Genomic DNA, 25,114 nt, shown 5'->3' on the forward strand with positions numbered 1-25,114 from the left:
TTGATAACCAGAAAATAAATATAGATTATATAGACAGCCACTTTTTCCGTTTTCATGATACAAGATGGCAAGAAAGGAAACTAGAAGAAAATATTGAGGAATAGAAGAAATTATTGAACTTCTACAAAGTGTATTGGAATACTTTCCTGAAGCTGGAATGAAACAATATAAATTTAGTAAATTACTTAGCTTGTGATCAAGTTCATTTAATAATTTTCTTCATGATTTTTAAGATTTTCAACAGATAAAGAGTATACATGAAATAATATAAAGATTAAGACAAAATAAAAAGAATTGAAGTGAGAAAGTTAAAAAGTGTGATAAGAAATACAAATAGAAGAGTATATAAAGTAGCAACTTCTGTTCTTTATAGCAGTTACAAACTAATCTTCTTTCCTCCCCTCATTAAACTACATCATTATTCTCTTTTTCCCATATTCTACCCATTTTAATCAGCAAATCCATATATCACTTCTAGTTTCCAGTCCTTAATTAAAATATTTGTTGTCTTATCCTTGATCAAACAGGTCAATTCAATTTCACCATTTTTATTTAGACATTTTAAGATTGCAATTCAATGCAGTGAAACACAATCCCGGGAATAATTGAGACTTAATAGAATATAAGAATAAATATATATTATCCACTCTGACTTTATTGTTTCACATCCCATTGCACTGTAGCTATGGCATAAAGTAGAGTCAAATGCCTAGCTGGATTTATTTATTGGTTCAATTTATATGCCGCCCTTCTCTGGAGACTCAGGGTGGCTTACAATGCGTTAAGCAATAGCCTTCATACTTTTGTATATATCTGCTTAGATAAGCTTAGTAGGGCTTTCAACACCCCCGCCCCAGCGGTGTTCTTTTTTATACAAAGTCAGCTTATTGCCCCCACAATCCGGGTCCTCATTTTACCTACCTCGAAAGGATGGAAGGCTGAATCAACCTTGAGCCTGGTGAGTTTCGAACTTGCAGTAATTGCAGGCAGCTGGTGTTACTTTAACAGCACTTAGTTTGCTGCACCACCAAGGCTCTTCATTTCATATCAATATACTGAATCTGTACTACCACTGCTGTGAAAAGCATTTAGCAACCCTTCAGGTCACCAGTTTACAAAGCTATAGCAACAATTCAGTCCCTGGATGTTTTCTTCCATGAGTGTATGGCTCCCAGATCCCTTAACAACTTTTGAGAAAGCTTCATCAGCCTCAGTGTGAATGCAAATTCTTTTCTTCATCATCATTTCATTAAATGATATGGCTGGGAAAACAGGGGACTCATCCAAATTACTGCAGAACAAAACTGCAATATCTGGGAAACTGATTCTGTAAATAAGATAAGACCTAGTTTAGACTGCATGCATTTGGAAGAAGAGAAAATGTAATTGCTTCCCCACTACCTGGATAGAGAAGCTCCAGCATATTTCTGGCTGATCCTGATCTTTTATTTTCAAAGGATACGACTAGCAAAGAGCCATGTACCTGGCATTTCTCCTTCAAAGGGGATGGAACAGGAACAGCTGAATGTAGCAGATGTGTGGCTTTACCCCCGCTGTATTTATCCTTTCCCTGCAGAGAACCACATGGCTTTGATTGTATTTATTTATTTTTTATTTTTTTTAACAGAAAGTTGTAATTCCTGCCATCTCAGTTGGAGGGATGCTTTGGAGAAGAAAAGGGAGATCTCACTGGAGGCTCTGCAAACCAGATGGCCTGGCCTGGCAGGTTACAGTTCTGAACCAGGTATGTTCAATCCATAACTTAAAATGATGTGGTCTATATATATAATTGGATTAGATTTGGCAGGATAAAACCTTAGTTGGAATTTATGAAAAAGCAAGTTGGATGCTGTAAAACAGCATGGAAGCAGGGATGCTGTGCTTAAAAAGTGTTATTATAAAAAAATTAATTTAAGATTTCAGAACCGAAAAAGCATATATGACTGCATATAAGGATGGTATTGTAGGATGTGCTGCCTGTGGGAAAGGATTCGTATTAAAAGTTTGTAGTGGTCTTATGCTTGGATCCTGCATTTAGCAATAAGTGATTAATGCTAAAGTGCTAAGGAGTCTGTCTCTTGAATCAGAATGGAGTGAAAAAGAAGAATCAGAACAAATGGTAAAAGAAATTAATGGAAATGAACTCTTAATGAATTTGAAAGATCTTATTCATTGAACTCTAACGACCTGCTTTGAAGAAGACAGAACAATTGAGGTCTGGGTAACCTTTACACGGAGACAATGCTAAATATACAAGCAAATTGTGTATACTTACTTTTATAAAGAATGTATGACCCAGATTTTATATTCCAGTGCCTAATAAAGTTAAGATTTTATTTAGACAAGAAAAGTGTAGTATGAAAATATTCAGAAATATTGCTAGATGTTATACAAGGAGACCATGTGCAATTCAAACAGCTCTGATTTTGGATATTTTGCTCTTGTTGGAGTAATGTTCCTGATATTTATGTATTGACATCTACACATATGGCAGTTGTTTGAAGTTTATTGAGACAGCTGCCCAGCACTTTTTATCACCTCCAGCTAGAAGCCTGACAATAACAAATAATTTATTTTTAATAACTATAATTTATGATCAATATGTCACCTGAATCTCCAAAAAATTGAAATAGGGATCCATATTTTTATTACCATTATTTTTCAATGTTGAGTTTGGAGATTGTTATGATTTTGGAAGCCTTTAAAAAATTCAAAGTCCCAAGGCCCCTCTTAATCACCCCTATTTCCAGATGTGACAGATGCATCCTGTAAAGACTAGCATACTTAAGGAGCTAAGCCAAAAGTGTCATGATGGCCATCTGCTATTTGCTATTGCAGCAATACAAATGAAGTTTCTGAGAATTTAGGAAAAAAATAAAACAAAATAAATATACAAATTTCTTTAAATAAACTCTCCTTGTCGATGAATGGTACCCCACTCTCTCTCCCTCTCCCTCTCCCCCTCTCCCTCTGCCCCCCCCTCAATCCTCAGTAGGGTTTCCATCATTACAGCAGCAGAGAATTGTACATTCAGTCTGCCACTGTTAAATCCATTACTTAAAAGTTCAATATAATAGGCAAAGCTGAAATGATTATTAAAATTTTAAAGACAAACAAAGCTTGTATCTAGAAATGGTTAATTAAAATTTCTCTGCTTTTGTTTTAATCTAAAATAAAAAGCTTCTGTCCGCACTTTTTAAAGCTAATGGCAAATCCCAAGCATAACTGCAAATTAAAGCTAATGCTAAAATTATATGAAACCTCAATTTTATTAATTTGAAAAAAACACAAAACATAAAAACAATATTTTAAAGCAATTGTTCTCCTTGCTTCAAAAGTTCCATTTGAATTATGGTAACTTTATATTCTTTTTCAATCTCAAAAACTTGAAAAAGGATTTGCAGGAAAGATTTATAAATTCATTGTTCATTTTTTATATTGTTTTACTTGATTGTTTGTCTGGTCCTATACCCTGCTTACCTGTTGCTGCTAAAGAGAATGTGTTCTGATCTTTTTTAAAAAAGCTTTTTAATTGTCCCTTTTTAAACTTGAGTTGTTAATATGTTTTCCTCTTCTAATGAGGAAGGGTATCTAGGAAGGGTAGTATGTTGTTGTTTTGTTCTTTCCTTGTGAATGTTATTCCTTTGAAAATGATGTTGATACTTTCACATGTCTTCTCTAGTTGTTTCTTTTTCATTATGATGAAGGTGTTGTCAACATACTGGATTCATACTTTTAATTATATGAATGAGAATTCTACAGTTTCTAGACACGGTCTCTGCTATAAATCCTGAAAGTGATCCTATGGGTGTTTATCTGATTTGACCGTAAAACAGAAAGTAGGTAGTGATGTAGAGGTAGATGAGGTCTATGATTCCATGTATCTGGCACAGTGGTTAGAATGCAGTGGCTCAAGGTTGACTCAGCCTTTCATCCTTCCGAGGTCAGTAAAATGAGGATCCAGATTGTTGGGGGCAATATGCTGACTCTGTAAACCACTTAGAGAGGGCTGTAAAGCACTGTGAAGTGATATATATCGTAAGTCAAAGTGCTATTGCTAATTCAATTTAATGTATTTGACTCGCTTGGGTATGTTGTATAGTGCTGCTGCTATGGATTCTTTCACTCACCACCTCTGGTTATCTATCTATTATCTATCATCTTCATTTTAAAAATCCATTTCTCCAACTTACAATTTTATTTGGAACTGTCCTGGCACACTAAAACTTTAAAAATTAAAAGTTATATAATTAAAGTCGCCTTCAAGTTGAACTTGAAATCCTGGTAACCCAATGGAGCTATCTATATAATTTTTTCAGCAATAATACAAAATTTTTGTGTTATTTTTTTCTGAGATTCTTTTCAAACTCACAATCTGTCATGCAGTCTTGGTTTACCTAGTGACACCACCACCACCCAAATACTAAAGTCTAGCTTGCTTAGCCTTTGAGCAGGAAAGGATCATCAAATATCAAGTGCATAATGCCATCTGGATGTGTTATTATTTTATTATATACACTAATCTAATATTTAAACTATAGCCTGCTGGTTAGTCAGGGCTGAAACTGCAATTTAATTGGATAGCTGCTCAGATACCGTTATTTTATAGTTCTTTAGTTCACAACTATAAAAATTAAGGAGATTTCTTGCACAAATTCTCCTTTAATTAAACTGATCATTTTAAGAAAGAAAACAATGTTGATCAATGAAATTGAACAGGAGAACACAGTTTTGCATATGATAACATATTGCATATGTGCCATACATACTCTGAAGAGTTAAAGTTCAGCTAGTTTTAGGACAGCTTTGAACAGTTGGTGAGGGGGCTTTAAATCAAAAATAGTTTTCAAGTTTATTTATGGCACCTTCCATTCTGCCAGAAAGTCTCATTTTGGCACATGTTATCTCTAATGCTTGCTGACACCTGCACATACACTCTCTGCAGCAGGGCTGATGAATCTGTTTACACAGCTCAGCAGCACTCCTTTAATAAGCAATTCAAGCTAGCTGACTTTGGTAGACTAGAAATACCCTGATGACTTTTGCAGAAAGCAACTTCATATTGACGATGAAAAAGCAAATGGTTTTCTTTTCAACTGACGCTTAGGCAAGAAATATATTCCCACAATGCTATCGTTTACCAAATCTATGAGATCAGTGGATATGGGTTTGCTCAAAGGAGTATTGTCAATGAAGAACAACTTTGTGTCTTGCATTTAAATTGTCAGGACAAGATTCTATTCTCTCTCTCCCTGTCCTCTCCCTCTCTTGTCTGTCAGGCCTTAGCACACTTCCTGAAGGCCAGATAAGAGGGGGCCTGCCTTGCCACTGGAGCAAGTTCCATGAATTAATTTCAACATAAGATCCCCCCACTTTTCCCACATGAAGCCATATCACTTGGGATCCTCCTTTCTAAAGATAACATTGTCCTGCCAGGAAACTTATCACTAAAGGTGATTATCAGCATCTCACTCTTACTACACTGCAGAAAAAAGCCTTTTTGAATAATGAAGCAATAATGACTTAGTTTCCTATAATAAAATATAGATTCTTCAGGTGGATAAGCAAACACATTGAAGGACAGGGGAGAAGTCAGTCAAAGAATCTACAAAGAAGACAAATTTGAGGGAGCCATGTATATCTCAAAAAGGAATCTACTTTGATACTGGCATTTTGTGTACCCTTTACTTTAGTAGTGTTGTTTCCACGGTTTATAGACCAATATTTCTTACATGCGCCCCACATGAGTATTGCAAATAAAATGCTGTTTCTGCTGTCTCTAAAAACTCCTGGGTCCTGTAGGGATTTACCGAGCTCTTTCCTTTTCTCAGTTAGGTCATCAGACTATACAGGCCAGGGAGTGGTTATTCAGCAAATACAATTGTGACTGACAACTCTGTTCTAAGTGCCACAGTTGCTAAGGAAAACATCATGTGACTGTGACAGGCTTATAACCTCACTTCTGCTTTAATCGTTAAGCAAATAATTGTGATCAGTAAGTCAAACATCATATGACCATAATTTACAGTTTTAATTCCACCTATTGTCTATAAGAGCCAAGGTGGCACAGTGGTTAGGGTGCAATACTGCAGCTCCTCAGCTGACTGCTAGTTCAGCAGATCAGCGGATCAAATCTCACCAGGTCAAGGTTGACTCAGCTTTCCATCCTTCCGAGGTGGGTAAAATGAGGACCCAGATTGTTGGGGGCAATATGCTATTTAGTATACTGTCTTTGGTGTAAGCCGCCCAGAGTCCTTGGAGAGTGGGCGGCATAGAAATATGAATAATAAAAATAAATAAAAATAAATTAACTCTGCTTTTCACAAGCCAGTTGTGAAGGACGCAAATGGTGATCATGTGGCTGTGGAACTCTGCAATGATTGTAAATGTGAGCACTGGTCACAAAGTGTTTTTTTTTCCTTGGAACGAATCCAGGAAAAATACTGAAATCATTATTTTTAAGTACTCCTTAGATTTTTAAGTACTCCTTAGATTTAAACTCAATCTTGGTGACATGATGGACATATATCTGGTGAACATATGGAAAAGATTTCTGACTAACCTACTTCCCTAATATTTTCTGACATTCCTCAATCAAATACTAATGCTAACCTACCTTAGTTTTTGTAATGTCAGCCAAGAAGCTGTGATTATAAAAGGAATTCTAAGAGAAAAGATCCAAATAAAGTCTAAGCCAAACAGAATGCTTTTGCTTATTCAGACCAGTGTCTGACCAGATTTTCATAATCTTTAAATGGTTTTAACTTTTGGTATGTCAAAAGTACGGAATTAGCAATTCTCCCTCCCCCCCCCCAAAAAAAACCATTTATTTCAGAATTGTTTTTAATGGAAAAACAGGTAGTTGTGCAAAAATGTTTATATTACAAAAAAGTGTAGAAAACTTCTTATTTATCACAGTGATCCCTCTGCCACTCTTAATCTGTCTACCTCTCTTAATCTGTCTACTTCTAAATACATTTTGTGAAAGAGGGGAAAATCCATGAAGAACAAAGATATATGCTACAGAAATGTACAAAAAAAATGTTTATGTTAGAAGTCAATAGGAAAATGAACGACTGTGTAGAATATGAAGAATATGAATGTTTATTGAAAACACACTTGACAAAATAGACCATAATTAAATTATGTGCATTGCATTTCAAAACTTGATATATAGGCTAATACATAAACAGGAAAATATAGGATTGTATCGATTTGTTGATGTTTAAGTCCATCCCAAGGAAATAGTTAAAATTCTGCTGTCAAAAAGTATACTGAGATGGATATCTGTGCATTATCCAGGCATGATTGACACGGAGTTTGAAGAAAATTGTACTTGCAAATCATATTAAGTACATTAGAACTGGGACAATCTAGTCTGCAGGGACAAAAAAATTGCAAACACATCTCTTTCTGTTTTTGCTAGAAGCCCCAGAGAGAGAGAGAGAGAGAGAGAGAGAGAGAGAGAGAGAGAGAGAGAGAGAGAGAGAGAGAGAGAATTCTGTCATTTGTAAATGTCATTCATGTTCAATACAAAATGACAAAGTGCATATTTATGGCATCAATACTTCTATATTAGATTAGAAAAAAGCCAGCACTGTGTTTTTTCCTCTTCTGCTCAGTGTTGTTTTTGCTAAATTAGTGAGGAGTGGTATGAAAACTTAGGAGTAGGGAGCAGAACAATGAATCAAGCTCAGAAAGAGTTCCTCATAAATGGAAGACTTATAATGCTGAGTTGGGAAAAAGAGCTGGATTTAGTCTTCTTCCCCAGTAAAGTGTTGCAGATCACAATCCAGTGGTGGTTTGCACTCCTCAGGAGGGTTGAAGAAGTCAGGGAAGCTTAAAATAGACAACACTTTAGGATGCCATAGGATACAATACATGGACTCAATTAGTTCTAATTACTTTCTCACCTTACATTCTTGAACAATCTTAAGGATTCTTAAAATGCATTACGCTTCCATAGCATCTGACTAAAAGGAATGATACCTTATTAATATTTCAGAAAGTCCCGTCTTACTCTCTAGTCTTTGTGTAGGCAATTGTACATTCCTAATAGAATTGTTGTGGGTGTGGAGGAGAAAAAAAGACATATCCTTCATATTATTTACACAATGATGAGAAATTGACATCCAACGTATTTTGGAATGAAGTGACCTGGTCCAGACTGCACAGTAAAATGGGAATTGTGATCAGAAGAAACTTCATCACTCTACAAAGATCCTCACTTGGTTCTCTCTTTGTTATCTATTATTACCAATGGGGAGGGGGAATAGATTTACTGATGGCTGTGAGAGTGGATCAATCTGGAGAGAGAGTATGTACATGCACATGAGATCTTTATGCCTAGACACATGTACAAGAACAGTATCAATTACTTTCCTAAGACACTGTAGGGGTGCTTGGATCTTTTTCTAGTTCATATAATTCAATCTGAAGAAGGTAATTGTATTCACATGCAGGTGAAATCCTTCACAGGGCTTTCATTTGTTACAAATGTCATTGTCTCCAACAGACAGGAGATCAGGATTCACAAGGTCTTCCAAATAAAGGTTTCATAATTAGAATAACTTATGAACTGGAACCAAGGACTATTTATTTTTATCTATCCTTTTTTTTTTTCCTTTTCTAATGAAAAAGTACCAAACACTAAGACTTTTACTTTATAGCCAAGGGAAGGATTTCTTCAACTCCAAAGTGCCATAAAAGAAAAGCAATTTCAGCAAACAATAATCTTAAATTCTCATAGCAATTTAATACATACTCTCCTATTTTTCTCCTTTTCATTGTTTTTGAAATGTTGAAAGGCAGATTAATTCTCCCAGAAGCAATATTGTATATTTTGTCACATATAACTGTCAACCGATCAAAATACAGAAGCAAATTCTTACAAATATAAACTACATTGCTGACTCATAATCTTCAAGGCAATAATAAATGCAAAACTTTGTGATATACAATTTCTTGTGATAATTCCTCTAATAATCTGTAAAAAAAAAATAGTCTGCAGGTAACCACTTCTCTCTTCAAATACATTGAAGCTAAGAAGTCTTTGAAGCCACTTCAGATATTATAGCTCTTATGTAGAATCCATCTTTCAGAACTGGTACAGGTAGTCCTCTAGTTATGACAATTTACTTAGTGACAGTTGAAAGTTACAAGCCCCGCAAAATTACTTATGACCCAGTCCTGAAGTTACATTTGTTGCAGCAACAGTGCACTTGTTCACCTTTAAGACCGACTGCAAATTCTGCAACACTTGCCTCCACCTATTTCTCTCCCTCCTGCCCTGCCTGGGTCCACCCCACTCTATCACTGATCACTCACTTACCATTTGAAGGTATCCAGAGCTCAAGATTCTGGGGTATAAAGGTGGACAGGCTTCTTTGTTACTGCACCATGTGGCAAAAAAGTGGCCATCTTTTTCTGAGGCACTGGAAAAACCTCCCTGTTTTCCTTTTGTCACTAGACTTAGTTTTCCATTCCCCAGTGAAAGTAAATGGCAAGAGAGAGAAATCTTCCTTCCCTTCCTTGCAGCTTGACTTCAGTCCCTTGATAATGGCAGGTGGAGGGAAAACTTGGAAGGAACAGAAACGTTTTCCTCTGGGATAAGATTCCCTTAGGTGCTGATATCCTTGTAGACAAACACAGATGCAACTATGATGGGTGGACAGATAACTTGGAAGGAACAGAAAATGTTTCCTCTAGAATAAACTTCCCTTAGATGCTGATCTCCCTGCAGACAAGAAGACATTGAAACACCCATAAAACTCTTCCCTTCCCTATCTACTATTAGCAGCATGTGTGCTCATCTTCAGGGAGAACAGCATCTAAGGAAAATTTATTCTTCTCCTTCCAAGTTTTCCCTCTACTTGCCACTAGGAAGGGACCCAAGGCAAGCAGCCACTTTTCTTCCAGTGGCCCAGCAATAAACAAGCCTGTCTCCCTTCTTACCTCTGAATCCTGAGCTCTGGAGATCTTTGAAATGGGAGAGAGCGATCAGTGACATGGGTGGGGGATATGTGCAAAGGATGCACAAGACGGACCCCAGTTGGTAGGAAGTGGAGCATGGGATATCTTGGTGAGGGAAGGTCTTGGATGGTTGGAGACATCCTGCACTAGGCCCCTGATAGTGGTCCCCATGTATCAGGTATCCCATATACACTTAACAACCCATACATTTGATTAACAAATGCATTGGAAAGTTACAACCATAATGGGCAGGCTTTATTAGATTAATAAATCGAAGACTATCTGATTGCTATCTAAAGCAAGAATAGTAAGTATCCCCACACCTCTCAAGAGGTGTTATAGTTCCAGTGGATGCTGATGAAAGAGATTACCTAGATCCCTTTCAGTCAGGTTTCAAGCTTGGCATAGAAATGGCAGTGGCCACACTTGTCAATGAGGAAGATAAAGTAATGAATCTAATCCTCACTCTCCTTGACTTCTTTGTAGCTTTTAATGCCATCATCCATGGTATCCTTTTGGACTGGCTGCAGGATTTGGGACTTGGTAGTCAGTGTTGCACTGGTTCAGTTTCTTTCACCGCAGCCAGTTCTAGTCTGTGCGATAGGGGATGAGAGATCCAGCCCACAACACTCCTTTTTGGGATGCCACAGACCTTGGTGCTCTTTCAATTCCTTTCTAACATCTACATGAAGCCACTGGGTGAGATCAACCAACACCATGGGATGAGATAGCAACAGCATGCTGGTGATGCTAAGGTTGATATCTCCATCCATGATCCACTGATGGTGTGACTGCCCTCTTGCAGTACATGGAGGCTGTAGAGGCCTGGATGGGGACAACAGGCTGCAACTGAATCCGAATAAGATGGAGTGGCTGTAGATTTGGAAATGGAAGTTTATCATCAATTCTGGCTGGGGTGGCACTAGCCCAAACACACCCTGTGCGCAACTTGGGAGTTACCCTAAGAAACATCATCATAGCATTCGACCATGTATGCATTCCTTTCTGAACTTTGGAATGTCCCTTTGTGGTATTTTTAATCATCAGTAAATTATAACAGAATTCCAAGATGTTGCCCAAATACTATTTGGGAAATAAATTACATAGAAAATATTTCTTCAGATTATAGGTATTTTTATTGAACAAATAGATCTGGAAAAGTAATTGAACTCAAACTCTGTCAGCAGTTCCACTGAAATTATTTCCAGTTTTATTAACTATAAAAATTTATAAACTATAAAACTCTTCTCTCCCCCCCCCAATACCCTTCTTCAAGGACTTCTTATGCTATGTCTAGATTGTGTATTAGTTTGAAGATTTTGGCAATATATAATATATCCTCAAATGCAAATTTAAATCACAACTAAATGCAAACTCAGCGTTAAAATGGACAATATTTGTTTCTATTTTCATTCCCATTGTAGGTAGTACTTGTTAGTGATGATAGTTAAGAACCAACAATTCTGCCACTAAGTGAAGTGGTTGCTAAGTGGGAAGTCATGTGACTACAACTGTGCTTTCTTTTTTCCTGCTCATTGTCCTTTGGAATGTTCACCCTGGTGGTTCTGGAATAGCTAATTCAAAACGGACAAAACTAATCAGTTTCACACTCCTGGGTTTTGTTTGTCTCCTAAGCACTTTCCCACCCTTTGGAATGCTCCCCCCAGTGCTGGGATAATCAACAAGAAGGTATTTAATGTTTGTATTTATATACATCGGAGAAGAAAATATTACAAGAAAGTAAACAGGCACACAACAGGGAATACGCATGAAAAACAATGTGCTGGCAATTGTGATCGCACAATGTAGACAGACTGAATGCAAAAGATGTATTCCTCATTATATGGCTGCTTACTCTATTGTAATATTTTCCTCTCCAATATTTCAAGGAAGGAAGGAAGGAAGGAAGGAAGGAAGGAAGGAAGGAAGGAAGGAAGGAAGGAAGGAAGGAAGGAAGGAAGGAAGGAAGGAAGGAAGGTTGGTTCAATGATGACCACATGACTGAAAGACATGGCAAAGATTGTAAATACAGGCATTGATTGTAAAGTTATTTTTTTCAGCACTGTAATACCTTCTAGGGGGCACGGTGGCTTAGTGGGCTGTTGACCAGAAGGTTGGCAGTTCAAGACCCAAGTACCGCACGACAGAGTGAACTCCTGTTCCTGATCCAGTTCTTGCCAACCTAGCAGTTTGAAAACATTATAGTTACCACCTTGGTGGGAAGGTAACAGTGTTCCATGCAACTCAGCATATACTCATTTTGACCATATGACCATGAAGCATCTTCAGACAACACTGGTTCCCTTGGCTAAAAAATAGAAATGAGCACTGCCCCCTAAAGTTGGACATCATTAAATTTACCATAGCTTTTTTTCACAAAATCATAGGCAATTAAGAATTAATGTAAGTCATCCCTCAACTCTTCCACCCTCTATATAATATTGATAAAAGATTACAAATAAAAACTGATGTGGAAAAGTTTGCAAAAGCAATATCAAGCATTCTAATTTGTCCATTATTTATTTCAACGAGATGTGTTTGATAGCAAGGCTGAGATGGAAACAGATTAATACAGCAATCAAGTGATCCATACAGGCTGTGCCTTATTTTCCATCATGCTTTTTATTGAAATGTATGTCAGAACCATCACAATAGTAATCCATAACTCACAAAGTATGCCAGGTGTTATGTATTCCCATAAAACTGCATCAATAGATTGTTACAACTGTTGTCAATGGTTGTTCACTCAGCTAGCATGGAAATGCAAACTGTAGGTGAATGCTAACAGCTTCTGTCAGGCCTTTAAGAACAAGTATTTGTCCAACTATATTGGCTCCACATTTATTTTTGCTATCACCACTGATTCATCTCATGCTGAGATCTAAAGGTAAAAGACTTGATTCACCTTCATTTAAACTGACAGCAGCAACAAAAGACTTTTTTTCAGAAAGAAGAAGTAAACAGGCCACCCATAAGTATACTGACTTTTCAACTCTGGATGTCATTCATTGTAATTAGCTAGTTTAATCCTGGTACAATTAAATATCATAAACTAGTCATGTTGAGACTAAAAAAAATATGCTATTTTTTCTTAAATGTTCTTAAAACACATGGAATATAATAAATTTTAAAGTAGTACAATCTGATCTGCTCAAGTCCCTTTACATAAACAGTCAATTAACATTTGACCTAGCCATCTTAAATACCTGCACCCCAGCTGCAGCAGTGGGTAGAGCCTGCTGCCGCTACCGGTTCACCCGAACCGGGGCGAACTGGTAGCAACCCACCACTGCTGCAGCCCATTTAGCAAGGGATCTACTTATAAAATAAGAGCCCTATCACAAGAAATATTTGTTCTTGGAAGCTATTTATGAGCAAAGAATATCCGTAGTAGTTTCTTTTTCTCTTTTGAAAATTGAAATAGTATTAGTTAATCTGAGGATTTAGTCCTTTCTTAATTTCTTTTCTGCTAATATAGATTATTTTTGCTATATATTCAGTAAAAACAAATCTGACAATAAAACCCTTGATAATTTAGCATTGGAATCATTGGCTAAGTGCACTTCTGGAGAAGAAATAGTGAACTGAGGATGTCTCCATGAATAGTGAAATGGACAATCACAGAGAAATAAAGGGATGCGAGTAGACCAGCTCTTGATTATTCCTCTCAGAACAAGATGCCTATGAAAGGACATTAAATTTACATACTTCTTTTTCTAAACAAATCACTTTTGGAAATTGTTAACTGCTTTTCAGTTATTACATACCTTTGGATTGACAAGTTTGATGACACTAGATGAATGTAAATACAAATTTAAAGACTTTTTTAAAGGAAAAGTACAATTAAAAAATTCATTTTAGAAAGATACAAATGGATAAAGGGTGCAGAAAATTTGAAATAACATTTTGGAATTAATTATAAAGGATCCTTCCCATGTGAATATGTATTCTATTTTGCTTTTTTTTTTTTTAAGTGTAATAAGTTAAGACTTTACAAATTGGACAGTAGAAAGAACTAGAAGGAACTAAAAAATTACAATTAAAGGAGAAAAACACTCAAAAATTGACATTGATACAAAACGAAGCAAAATATTTTAACAATGGAAGTATTAAATGATATTTTTAATTAATTATCCAAAGGTTAATTTTAAGATTCTTCTTCTATAGAATAACTATTCTTAGAAGATTCTAGGGAAGAGGAACAGCTTTTATATGACATAATTGAAACTGATTTGATAGTAGATTTATAAATGACAGGCTACAAGAATGACATGGAAAAAGATTTTACACTGGACATACAAAAGAAATTGGATGATGTCTTAATAATTAAAAGAGGCATATAAACAATAAATCAAGAGAGTGAGCTGGATGATTTTTTCTTGTTAAAGGCTTGTTAAAGCTTTGAAGAATCTCGTGAAAAGGACAAAGAATAATGGAAAAGAAACCAAATGCTATATTATTTGAACGGACTATTGAGTAATATTGTCAGAAGTACACTGAGTGTTTCTGTACCAAAGACCAATTCCTTTTATATCTAATCACTCTTGATTAAATAAAATATTAAATTCAATTCAAGTAAAAGGAAGTAATACAAAGTTGGTTTATTTTATCAAGATTAAGATAGATGATAATAGACAGATGATAGATAGATAGATAGATAGATAGATAGATAGATAGATAGATAGATAGATAGATAGATAGACAGATTGATTGATATTGATATATATTGATATATATTGATACATTTATATTGATAGAGATAGAGATAGAGATAGAGGTAGAGATAGAGATAGAGATAGAGATAGAGATAGAGATAGATAGATTGATATTGATATATTGATATTGATATTGATATTGATATTGATAGATAGATGATAGATAGATAGATAGATAGATAGATAGATAGATAGATAGATAGATAGATAGATAGATAGATAGATAACGTATTTTTCGGAGTATAAGATGCATCTTTTCCCCCCAAAAAAGAGGGTGAAAATCTCGGGGTGTCATCTACTCCGAATGCAGCCCCGCCCAGTCTCGCAAATGGAGTTTTCAGAGGCTAAAAGAAGCCTCTGAAAGAAGCTTCAGAAAAAAAGCCTTTGAAAGGCTTTTATCTAAAATAATATAGCAAAAGAAGAATTAGTAAAGGTTCTAACCAAACTGTATTAACAAATCTGGAGAATGCCACAATAACCAACAGATTGGAAGAGGTTAATCTACATACCAATACCAAAGAAAGGAGATTGAACAGAGTACAGATAGTCCTTCAGAGATAAAAGCCTTTTTTTCTGAAGCTCTGTTTTGGAGGCTTTCAGAGGCAGAAAAAAAAGTTTTTCCTGAAATAGAGTTTCAGAAGTTTTAGAGGCAGAAAAAAAGCAAGGCACAGAGCTCACAACCACGGGAATTATTGCTAAAATTCACCTCTGGAAACACCTGATTGGGAGGCCGATCCACCCACCAATCAGCATTTTTCTTATTTTCCTCCCCAAAATCTAAGATGCGTCTTATATTCCAGTGTGTCTTATACTCTGAAAAATACGGTAGATAGATAGATATAGATATATTGAGAGAGGGTGGGGAGATCTGATCATCCTTAATGGACTTTTGCTGACATTGGGACTAATATGGAACCTGAGTGGCGCAGCAGACTAATGCTACTGTTAAAGGTAGTATTTAGCTTCCAGATGCCTGCAATTACTGCGAGTTCAATTCTCACTAGGCTCAAGGTTGACTCAGCCTTCCATCCTTTCTAAGGATGGACTACTGCAACACTCTCTACATGGGGCTCCCCTTGAGGAGCACTTGGAGGCTCCAACTGGTGCAGAATGCAGCCGCGCGGGTACTAATGGGGGTGACATGGCGCTCCCATGTGACACCTCTCCTGCGTGAGCTACATTGGCTTCCGATGGTCTTCCGGGTGCGCTTCAAGGTATTGGTTCTCATCTTCAAAGCGCTCCATGGCTTAGGGCCATGTTATTTACGAGACCACCTTCTGCCACCGATAACCTCCCACCAGCCAATATGCTCCCACAGAGAGGGCCTCCTCAGGGTGCCGTCGGTCAGACAATGTCGGCTGGTGACCCCCCAGGGAAGAGCCTTCTCTGTGGGGGCACCCACCCTCTGGAATAAGCTACCCCCAGGGATACGACTGATCCTGGATCTCCGGACCTTCCGCCAGGCTCTGAAGACTTTTTTATTTCAGCAAGCCGGGCTGGGTTAAAAAATTTTAATTGGTGAATTTTATGGGTAAGGGGTTTTAAATTGGGGGAAGCCAAAGATAAATTTAATTTTGTTTTATAGTATTTTAATGTTTATATTGTATGTTTTTTAATTTTGGCTGTTCACCACCCCGAGTCCTTCGGGAGAGGGGGTGGTATAAAAATTTTAAAAAATAAAATAAATAAATAAATAAAATAAGGTAGGTAAAATGAGGACCCGGTTTGTGGGGGCAATAAGCTGACTGTATAAAATATACAAAAGTATGAAGACTATTGCTTAACGCATTATAAGCTGCCCTGAGTCTCTGGAGAAGGGCAGCATATAAATCAAAATAAATTAAATAAACAAACAAATAAATAAATAAAATAATAAGCTTTAGGATTTGTTTATAAATAAGAGATAGGATATGGAAAAAAAGACACAATTCCTGGTAATTTAAGAGGAGGTGAAAAGGTACTAAAATTGTCTGTATTTGTGATTAAGTTTGGAAGTCATTTCTTTACATTTCTTTTTCTTTGCCATATTTTTACTTTTTGCTTTTATTTTTATTTAATGTCTTTTCTATTTTTTTCCCACTTGTACCTCTTACCCATTTTTCTATCTATTTTAGTTTCTATTAATTTTTATTAATAATTTTAATGAAATTATTGAAAAAGAAAATGTCATTGGTTTAAAAAAAATCTAATTAATGTGATCCTTTCTAGGACAGAGATGATGTTCCTATACTTGATCAAAGCAATTCCTGCAAGTCATTTCTTTAAGCATGCATATTTTTAATAATGCTTCATTAAGATGGTGGATAAATTCCATTGAATAGAATAAATGGATGAAATGAATGAATAGAAGTGAGGACTAAAAGCGTCAAAACAAATGGTTTTGAAAAATAAGTGGAAGAAAGTATTCATAAAATGTTTGATAACATGACCTTTCTGAGCTAATAGCCCTTAAGCATTTACACACATTTACCCATCTGCTAGAGAAGATGACCTAACACTTTGAACTTCAGACCTTCAGTCCCTTTGGTCCTGAATATAAAGCACTTTGCAATAGTGGCGAATATCTCTAAATGCAGCTGGCATCCATGACTTTTTTTTAAGTTTTTTATTTTTAAACAAAACATAAAAACATCCATCATCCATTCCAATTACAAGTAGTGTGTCGGTCGGTTACAAATCTTTTGTGCTTCATCTCATATTCATCTTTACAAATTCTTTAATTTCTCGCATTATCAATCTAACATATATCTTTATATCATTATTCTCATTTGTCATTCATTTAACAATGGCATTTTCATCCCATTAAAATCATTTCCATAAATTGTATTATAACATCTATTTCGTATTTCATATTTCATTGCCATGTTTTATTATCTAGCCATTGATAAAATAAATCCCATATCTTATAGTATTGTTTATCTTCCTGTTCTCTAATTTCAAATGTCAATTTACTAATTTCAGCCAATTCCATAATTTTCCTAATAACTTCATCTTGTTTAGGCATCCATGACTTTTGAAGGGTCTTTGTACAAATCTAATTTGTGTGCTAGTTGCACCTGCTTTCAGTGAGGACATCTCAACCATAATCACTCACACCTTGATCACCATTGTTTTGATTATTACAAAGTTCTCTATATCTTGGTTATGCCTTTGAAGATCACTTGGAAGTTAGAGCTGTTCCAGAATTCAATGGCATGGGTAGTTGTGAGTATGCCTCAGTATGCTTGTATGACAGGTCTATTTTGTGTAGACCGACACCTGAATGTAAGTTGCTAGGAATCACTATAAAGCCTTTCACAGCACAGAGCTGGGTTATTGGCAGAAACTGCTAGTCTCCAATTATTTCTGCCTGTCCTTCAATATCCGACAAGATGGGAATGATCCAATTCTCTTTTATTAAAGTATGTCAATTAATGGGAGTCAGGGAGTCTGTTCTATTGAACTGCATGCTTCCTGAAGTTCAGATAACTGATCCTGTCAGTCTATTACAATGTGCTGAAGACTTGGTCTCTTACCTGTCCAGACAGTGGGCCAGGCTATTGCATAAGTTTTTTTTTTTTTTGATTATGTGATTGCATGCTCTTCAGTAACCCTGAATGTGATGTACTTTTAAAATTCGTTTTGCTTATTTATATTTTAAAGGTTTTTAGCTGCTCAAAATCATGTGTTATTTAGCCAAACGTATAAATGGAATGAGTGAGTAAATGAATAAATAAGTACCTTCAAGACTCTTTCTTCTAAAGTTTTATAACTGGTATTTACTACTCTGGTCTTATCTATTCTCCATTGTGGGGGGAGACAGCAGCCAGGCATGGGTTGTACTCATCTGTTCAGATTGAAGGACTGAGTCTGTCATAGTTGTTAAATCCCGCACTTGTTGCTAGGGGCTTCCAGTTTTTGACTCAGTCCTTCAGACTGGACTGATGTGTGGGACTGTCTCTCTGGCTTCAATTGCCTTTCTCCTTCCATTCTACTGATCTGGACTCTTGGACTTTGATTATTTGGACTGTTTTTTTGACTCTGCTTCTTGTGAGTGCCACGGCTATTTCCACAGTTTGTGGATTAGCTTTTCCCCAGCAGCTAGCGTTGGCTGGCCTGCTGAGGAATTTGTTCTCAGCTCCCTATTTAGCCTCAGACTTCTCATTAGCCCCATTGACCAGACAAGCATTCCAGGGCATTGTGAAGCTTCGTGCTCCCAGGGGTAGCTGGATATTTCATTTCTGAGGAGCTTCACTCTCCTGGCAGTTGGAGACGTTTTTGTGGAGCTTCGCACTCCCCTGAGAGATAGTCAGGCAGCCATTTTGTATTACAAATGACAGCTGCTGCCCGACTCTTTGTTTTAAAAGTGGAGCTTCGCACTCTGGTTTTTGCTGGCTTGCCTGGCTTGGCGATAGCCTTTTTAGACATCTCTCCTCCCCGGCTTCGTAGAGGCAGGCTTGGAAGCATCACGCTCCAGCCTTCATCTTCTAGTGGTTGGCAGCCATTTGGAGGAGTTTTGCACTCCTGTTTGCAGCGTCATTTAGCAGCCATCATTTTGTTTACCACCTGAAGGTTCCTCAGTGTGGTTGCACTTTTCTGCTGGCCTCCAAGCATCAGCCTGTGTCTGGATTGCATTAAATTCCTTTGTGGCCATATTAAGGAATTTAGGGCTCTGAACTGGTCCAGTTGCCCAGCTTCTCTGGCTGTTTGAGCCTTGGCGATTGCAGCTGTATCACCACTAGTAGTAATTAGAGGCTTGTCTTTGACAGCCCTTTGAATTGGCTGTGGATCTAAGGGGCAGGACTCTTGGGCGGCCATTTTATGCACTGTGGAACTGTTTGTCTGGCCTTTTTCATCTATCTGGGTGACCTTTGGTACCCACAAATTTTGAGGTATCTGCAGCAGACCGCCTTATTATGCCCAAAGCTTTAGGTAAATCTAAGCATGGCCGGAAGCCCAGGTCAGAGGAGCAAGTGACCTCAAAGTCTAGGACATCTGTTCCTGAACCATCCCGAGCTGATGGCCCAAATGACACGCCTACCAGCAGCACGGATTCACATCCTCATCACAAGCCTTGCAGGCATACTTTAGCATCTTCCAAAGATGAGAGGTGCAGGGACAAGGTTTTGAAGAAAATTTGTGAGAAAGCTACTGGTCATCTGTCTCACTGTTGACAATCTTCAACAGAGTCTAAGGAAGGGGTTTATCCTTCAAGCACAGAGCTCCCTGTGGAGCGGCCTTCTGCGGTGACTCCAAACCAAGTGTCTCTTCGAGACTGCCCTGTGGCCATCCCAACATCTGGGTTGTGGGGGCCAGTTTTAACCCCAGAGTGACTTTCTTCATCACAATAAGTGTCAACAATTTCAATAAATTATTATCTTCTATTAAAATACAATAAATGATCTCTTTTTATATATACTTCATCTCTTATTTATAAACAAATCCATTAAGCTTCATCATTTCAGGGTTATGAGAGATAACAACATGTTCATTTTAACCTTGATCAAGTAAACTAACTTTATATTTTTTTATTTTTATTTCTAAATATTAATCTTTATTCAATTAAAATAATGTCCTAAAATTTGGTTTCCTTTTATTTATTTTTTATTTGTCCTTTCCTAAGTCTGTTTTGTCCCAGAACAAGCATATTTTTGTAAATCCAATATAGAAAAAATTATCCAGGTCAGTCTCATTTATTGTTTTTATGCTCTTATTAATTATTAAAATTACATGGAAACTTGAAAAATGTCAGTCTGCTTTAATGAATGACCAGAGAGTTATTTATGTTTAATGTGGTCAAAAGACTTCTTTTCAATCAGTGTCAAATTGTACAGAACCCTACTTCTTATATTATCAGTAGCCTAATAATCATGCATGTCAACATTATTTATTCAAAAGGAGACTTCACTTGCTTCAAAAGAATTCCTGAAACAACTGCCAAAAAGAATCACAACTAAAACTGTTACTTTTTCCTATTTTCTTCATGACTCTTTTTATATAACCATTATTTTAGTCCAAAAGATCTGCATTCCTTTCAGATATATTAGACAGCTGCTTGATTGCTTGATTGCTGCTTGAGATAATTTGGTGGAAGTATTTGTCAAGATAGCCATTTGTTTCATAGCTGTGATTATCATTCCATCTGCATGGTTTAACCAAATCATTTGAATTATATGAATAGCAAATGTATTCTGTTATTTCATAGCCTGAGGGAGCCTTTAGGCCAAAGAAGCAGTTGAAACCAAGTAACAAAATATTAATTACATTAGCGTTCTCCCTGTTTTTCAGTTGTAGCTTACTGAGATTTTGCAGAACTTGATCCAAACTATTCCATTAACGATTTCAGTAAAAAATACCCTGGTGACCTAGCTAAAGAAGATGCCATAAATGCTATTCAACTTTCCTTTCTAACTCCATCCCATGATGGAGTAAAAAGGAATTAGAATTTTTATTCCAGCCATACATGGCCCTTTTCCATCTATCAAATATATCTTTTGACTTTTCAAATTTCTGGATGAAGATACAAAATGATCATCATAAACCTTTCTTTTCTTTTCTTTTTTCTTTTCTTTTTTATTTTTGTATCTAATGCCAATTGCAAAATAAGATACCTTCTTAGCAGGGGTAAAATCTACTTACCTTCCATACCAGTTTGGAAGTGCGTGCACCGTGTGCTTCACGTGCGATTTTAGACCCTCTGCGCATGTGCAAACTCTTCTGCGCATGAGCAGAGGGTCAAAAACAGGTTACTTCCTGGTTAAAACCAGGAAGTAACGACATCCGAGTGGGTGGGCGGAGCCTTGTGTTGCTGCCATTACCAGTTCTCCGAACCACCCGGCACCGCTACCAGTTCGCCTGAACTGGTGCGAACTGGTAGCATTTCACCCCTCCTTCTTAGCCTTAGACTTTGGTTATGTCTGTGAAGCTTGCTTTAAAATTGCTTTGCTCTGCTGTGATTGATATCACATAGATCAGAACTGGCCTAATGATTAATCCAGGGCTAGTATTAGGCATGGTTCTATGAAATTCAGACAGATCTATTTCTTCAGAGCCCAAAGAAAGAGAAATTGCTGCTCAGAAAAAAATGGGTGGGTCAGTAACCAGCTTATTCTCATAAAGTATGTTGCAATTATAAACCTTTCCCAGTATGGTGATAATTAAGTTTAGCCACAACACCTGCTTGGTTTTAACACAATGTACTTTTTTCTTGATCATCTCAGGGGGTGGAATAAATTTAGGGGAAAGAAAAACTAAGTCTTACCTCCTTCTGGCTGAAATCTATGGTGGTGGTGGTGGGAAAAAAGCAAGGTAGTAATCGAAGCTCCACCCTTTTATATGTGGACTGATATTGTGGGGCCATAGTAGGACTGGATTTCAGATGTAGTTGCTGTAAATCTTTCTGAAAATATGTCTTCTTCACTCATCAATCAAATTTAGAAATGTAGCTCCCATTCTTAATAAATAAAATGATGTTTTAAATGCAATTGAAAAAAAAATGTTTTTGCATGATTTCAGTACTGGCAACTTCCAAAACTGCCCCCATTCAGAATGGGGATGCTTTGCTTTGTTTTGCTTTTAATTATATTACTAATCATTAAGATAAGGAGTGCAATGGCTCAATGGTTAAAGATGCTGAGCTTGACTGCCCAGGTTTGACACCTGAGCACCATGCAACATAGTGAACTCCTGTTACTTGCCCACAGCTCCTGTCCATCTAGCAGTTCAAAAGCATGCAAATGCAAGTAGATAAATAGGTACCAATTCAGTGCGAAGGTAACAGCATTCCGTGCACTGCACATATAGTCCTGCTGACCATATGACCACAGAAGAGTCTAGCTCCCTCAGCTAAGAAACAGAGATGAGCATCACTCCCTAGAGTCAACTGGACAGGGGAAACCTTAACCTTAACCTTTAATCATTAATGTAATAATTTAGGATTGGATGACAATTAAATTATTCTTGGCAAACTTTTCCTTCTGAGTACCTTCAATCAGAGATGAAATCCAGCAGGTTTTGACAGGTTCTTGAGAACCGATAGTGGAAATTTTGAGCAGTTTGGAGAACTGGTAGCAGAAATTTTGAGTAGTTCAGAGAACCAGCAAATACCACCTCTGGCTGGCCGCAGAGTGGGGTGGGAATAGAGATTTTGTAATATCCTTCCCCTGGAGTGGGGTGGGAATGGAGATTTTGCAGTATCCATCTCCTGCCATGCCCACCAAACCACACCCAGCAAGCCACACCACACCATGCCCACCAAGCCACGCCCACAGAACAGGTAGTAAAAAAATTAGATTTCACCACTATGAAATGGAAATGGAATCCCTATTTCCTCCTGATCAGCTGGGACTCAGGAGGCAGAGAACAGATGGGGGGGGCAGTCAGAGGTGGTATTTAACAGTTCTCTGAACTACTCAAAATTTACGCTACCGGTTCTCCAGAACTGGTCAGAACTTGCTGAATACCACCTCTGCACAAAGTGGTGAACAAAGAATACTGAGTAGCAGAAACAATTATAGGCATGAAAGGAGTATAGTTAAAGAAGCTGGATGAAATGAAGCAATCCATTGCATAAAGGGTCTTCGAATGTGGATATTTTAGGCAAACAAATATAATTATGACCATTTACATCTCAGAATCCAAAACATTAATCTCACTTGAGGAGAATCTTAAGCACATTAATATAAACTTTTAAACAGATATATTCTTAATGTAATCTTGAAGAGTAAACAGTTCAACAGCCAACACTTGTGAAATATTAAATTACTAGGATTAAGAAATGATTTGAAAGTTGATGTCCTAATACTAGCTGTAATATTACAGGAGTGTGTGACCCCTATTCATTATGCAGAACTTGTGTCTTAACTGACATACCAAAGAGAATAAATTAAGCTATGATTATATCAGAAAATAAATATAGCAGAGATTAAAAATGAATTTTGATTAATAACTTCACTATTCACTATACAAAATTAATTTGATTAATATCAGTGGAGGGTTATTTTTGCTTAATTAACTTTTCCTCAAAAAGAAGACACCTAATATCAACTACTGCTCTATTTCTGAGTGTTTTATTTACAATCTGCAATCTGCAACTTTTCTTACAGTAATAAACATTTTGCCCTACTCTATTTCATTTTTCTTCCTGTTATAATATGTGCAAATTTCAGATTGACAAATCTGTTAGATTTTGAGGCTGATTTATTAAAAGTAATGAGCAGAACTAAAGCAATGCTAATTTAACATATTGTTTACAATTTATTTAATAAATGGGATAGATGGAAACTGTTTTTTGTATTCCCAAGCATTACAGATACATCTACCTATCCATATGTATATCAATATTGATATATATGTACAGTATATGTCTCAGAAAGTACTCCTGGTAACTTTATACTGCTTTATGAACTAATGCAATAATGGGTAAATTGTCCTTTCATATATACATTTTATTCTCAAAGTTTTATTGGGTTTTCTAGATACTTACAGTTTTCAGAATTCCATACCAATAGTTTGGAAACTAACAGAAAATAGAAATGAAAATTGCATCAAAAAATCAATTACCCATTTTTGTCAATTATACTTTGATAAACTTTTCTTTCCTTGCATATTAAAATACCAATTTTGATCATTGGGAGGTCTAAGGGAAGAATATTTAGAAATCTGAACTGTATGCATTAGTTTATATGCTTAGTTTCAAGTTTTCATTTTCTTCTTATTTTCTTAATAATAAATTTTCATTTCTTATTCTTTTTCATATTCTGCTTACTTCTTATTAATCATAATTATTATTTAATTAGAATAATAAAGTAAGCTGAACTGAAATGTTAACAATACAACATCTATATAGATTTTTGAATGGTGCTTTGTTTTAGTAAAGACTAATGTGAAGCATTTTATCAAAGCTATTTTAAAAAGTAATGTGACTTCCTTGCTTTGCTAGATCTATCACTAGATTTACTTACGTTCTGAAGTCTTCTCCTGTATATTCCACAGCAAATAATTGAGACAACAATTATGTTAGAACACTTATTTATGGTTCTGCATTTTCCTGGATCATGTGGCATTTGCAGGTGGGGAATAATACTGTGCCTTTACGCAGGAATACTCTGCAAAGGTTGGTCATTTTTAAGTGAGTGGGTAAAAATAAAAATAAAATAAAAAACTTCAAAGTTTTGCAGCAAAACATTTTTTCAAAAATGTTAGTTCACCAAAAGCTTTCTCCTTTTTTATAAAAACACAATATAACAATGAGCACATTTAAAAAAAAAACAAGCAGAGATTTGATCACACCATTGTGACTATTATCTTGGCTTTTTGAGTATGCCCTGAAGACTCCTGACATTATCAGTTTTATGAATAAACATGCTGTTTTGCTTCTCTGTACTTTGGGAAGTCAACTAAGAGATTTCCCAACAATAAATAAAACTTATGTAGATTCCTGAGCTGCA

General features: G+C 36.4%; 1 long non-coding RNA gene across 1 annotated transcript in view; it reads left to right on the forward strand.

Annotated features, from left to right (window-relative positions):
• The first annotated feature begins 1,612 nt into the window (after nt 1–1,612).
• Nucleotides 1,613–25,114, forward strand: part of LOC132710469 (uncharacterized) — a 94,581-nt gene continuing 71,079 nt past the window's right edge. The window contains exon 1 of the long non-coding RNA XR_009621168.2: nt 1,613–1,744. This is a non-coding gene — a long non-coding RNA (uncharacterized LOC132710469). The remainder of the gene's footprint in view (nt 1,745–25,114) is intronic.

Source organism: Pantherophis guttatus, chromosome 5, assembly GCF_059756535.1.
Source record: "Pantherophis guttatus breed Tessera chromosome 5, ASM5975653v1, whole genome shotgun sequence".
Lineage (NCBI taxonomy): Eukaryota > Metazoa > Chordata > Lepidosauria > Squamata > Colubridae > Pantherophis > Pantherophis guttatus.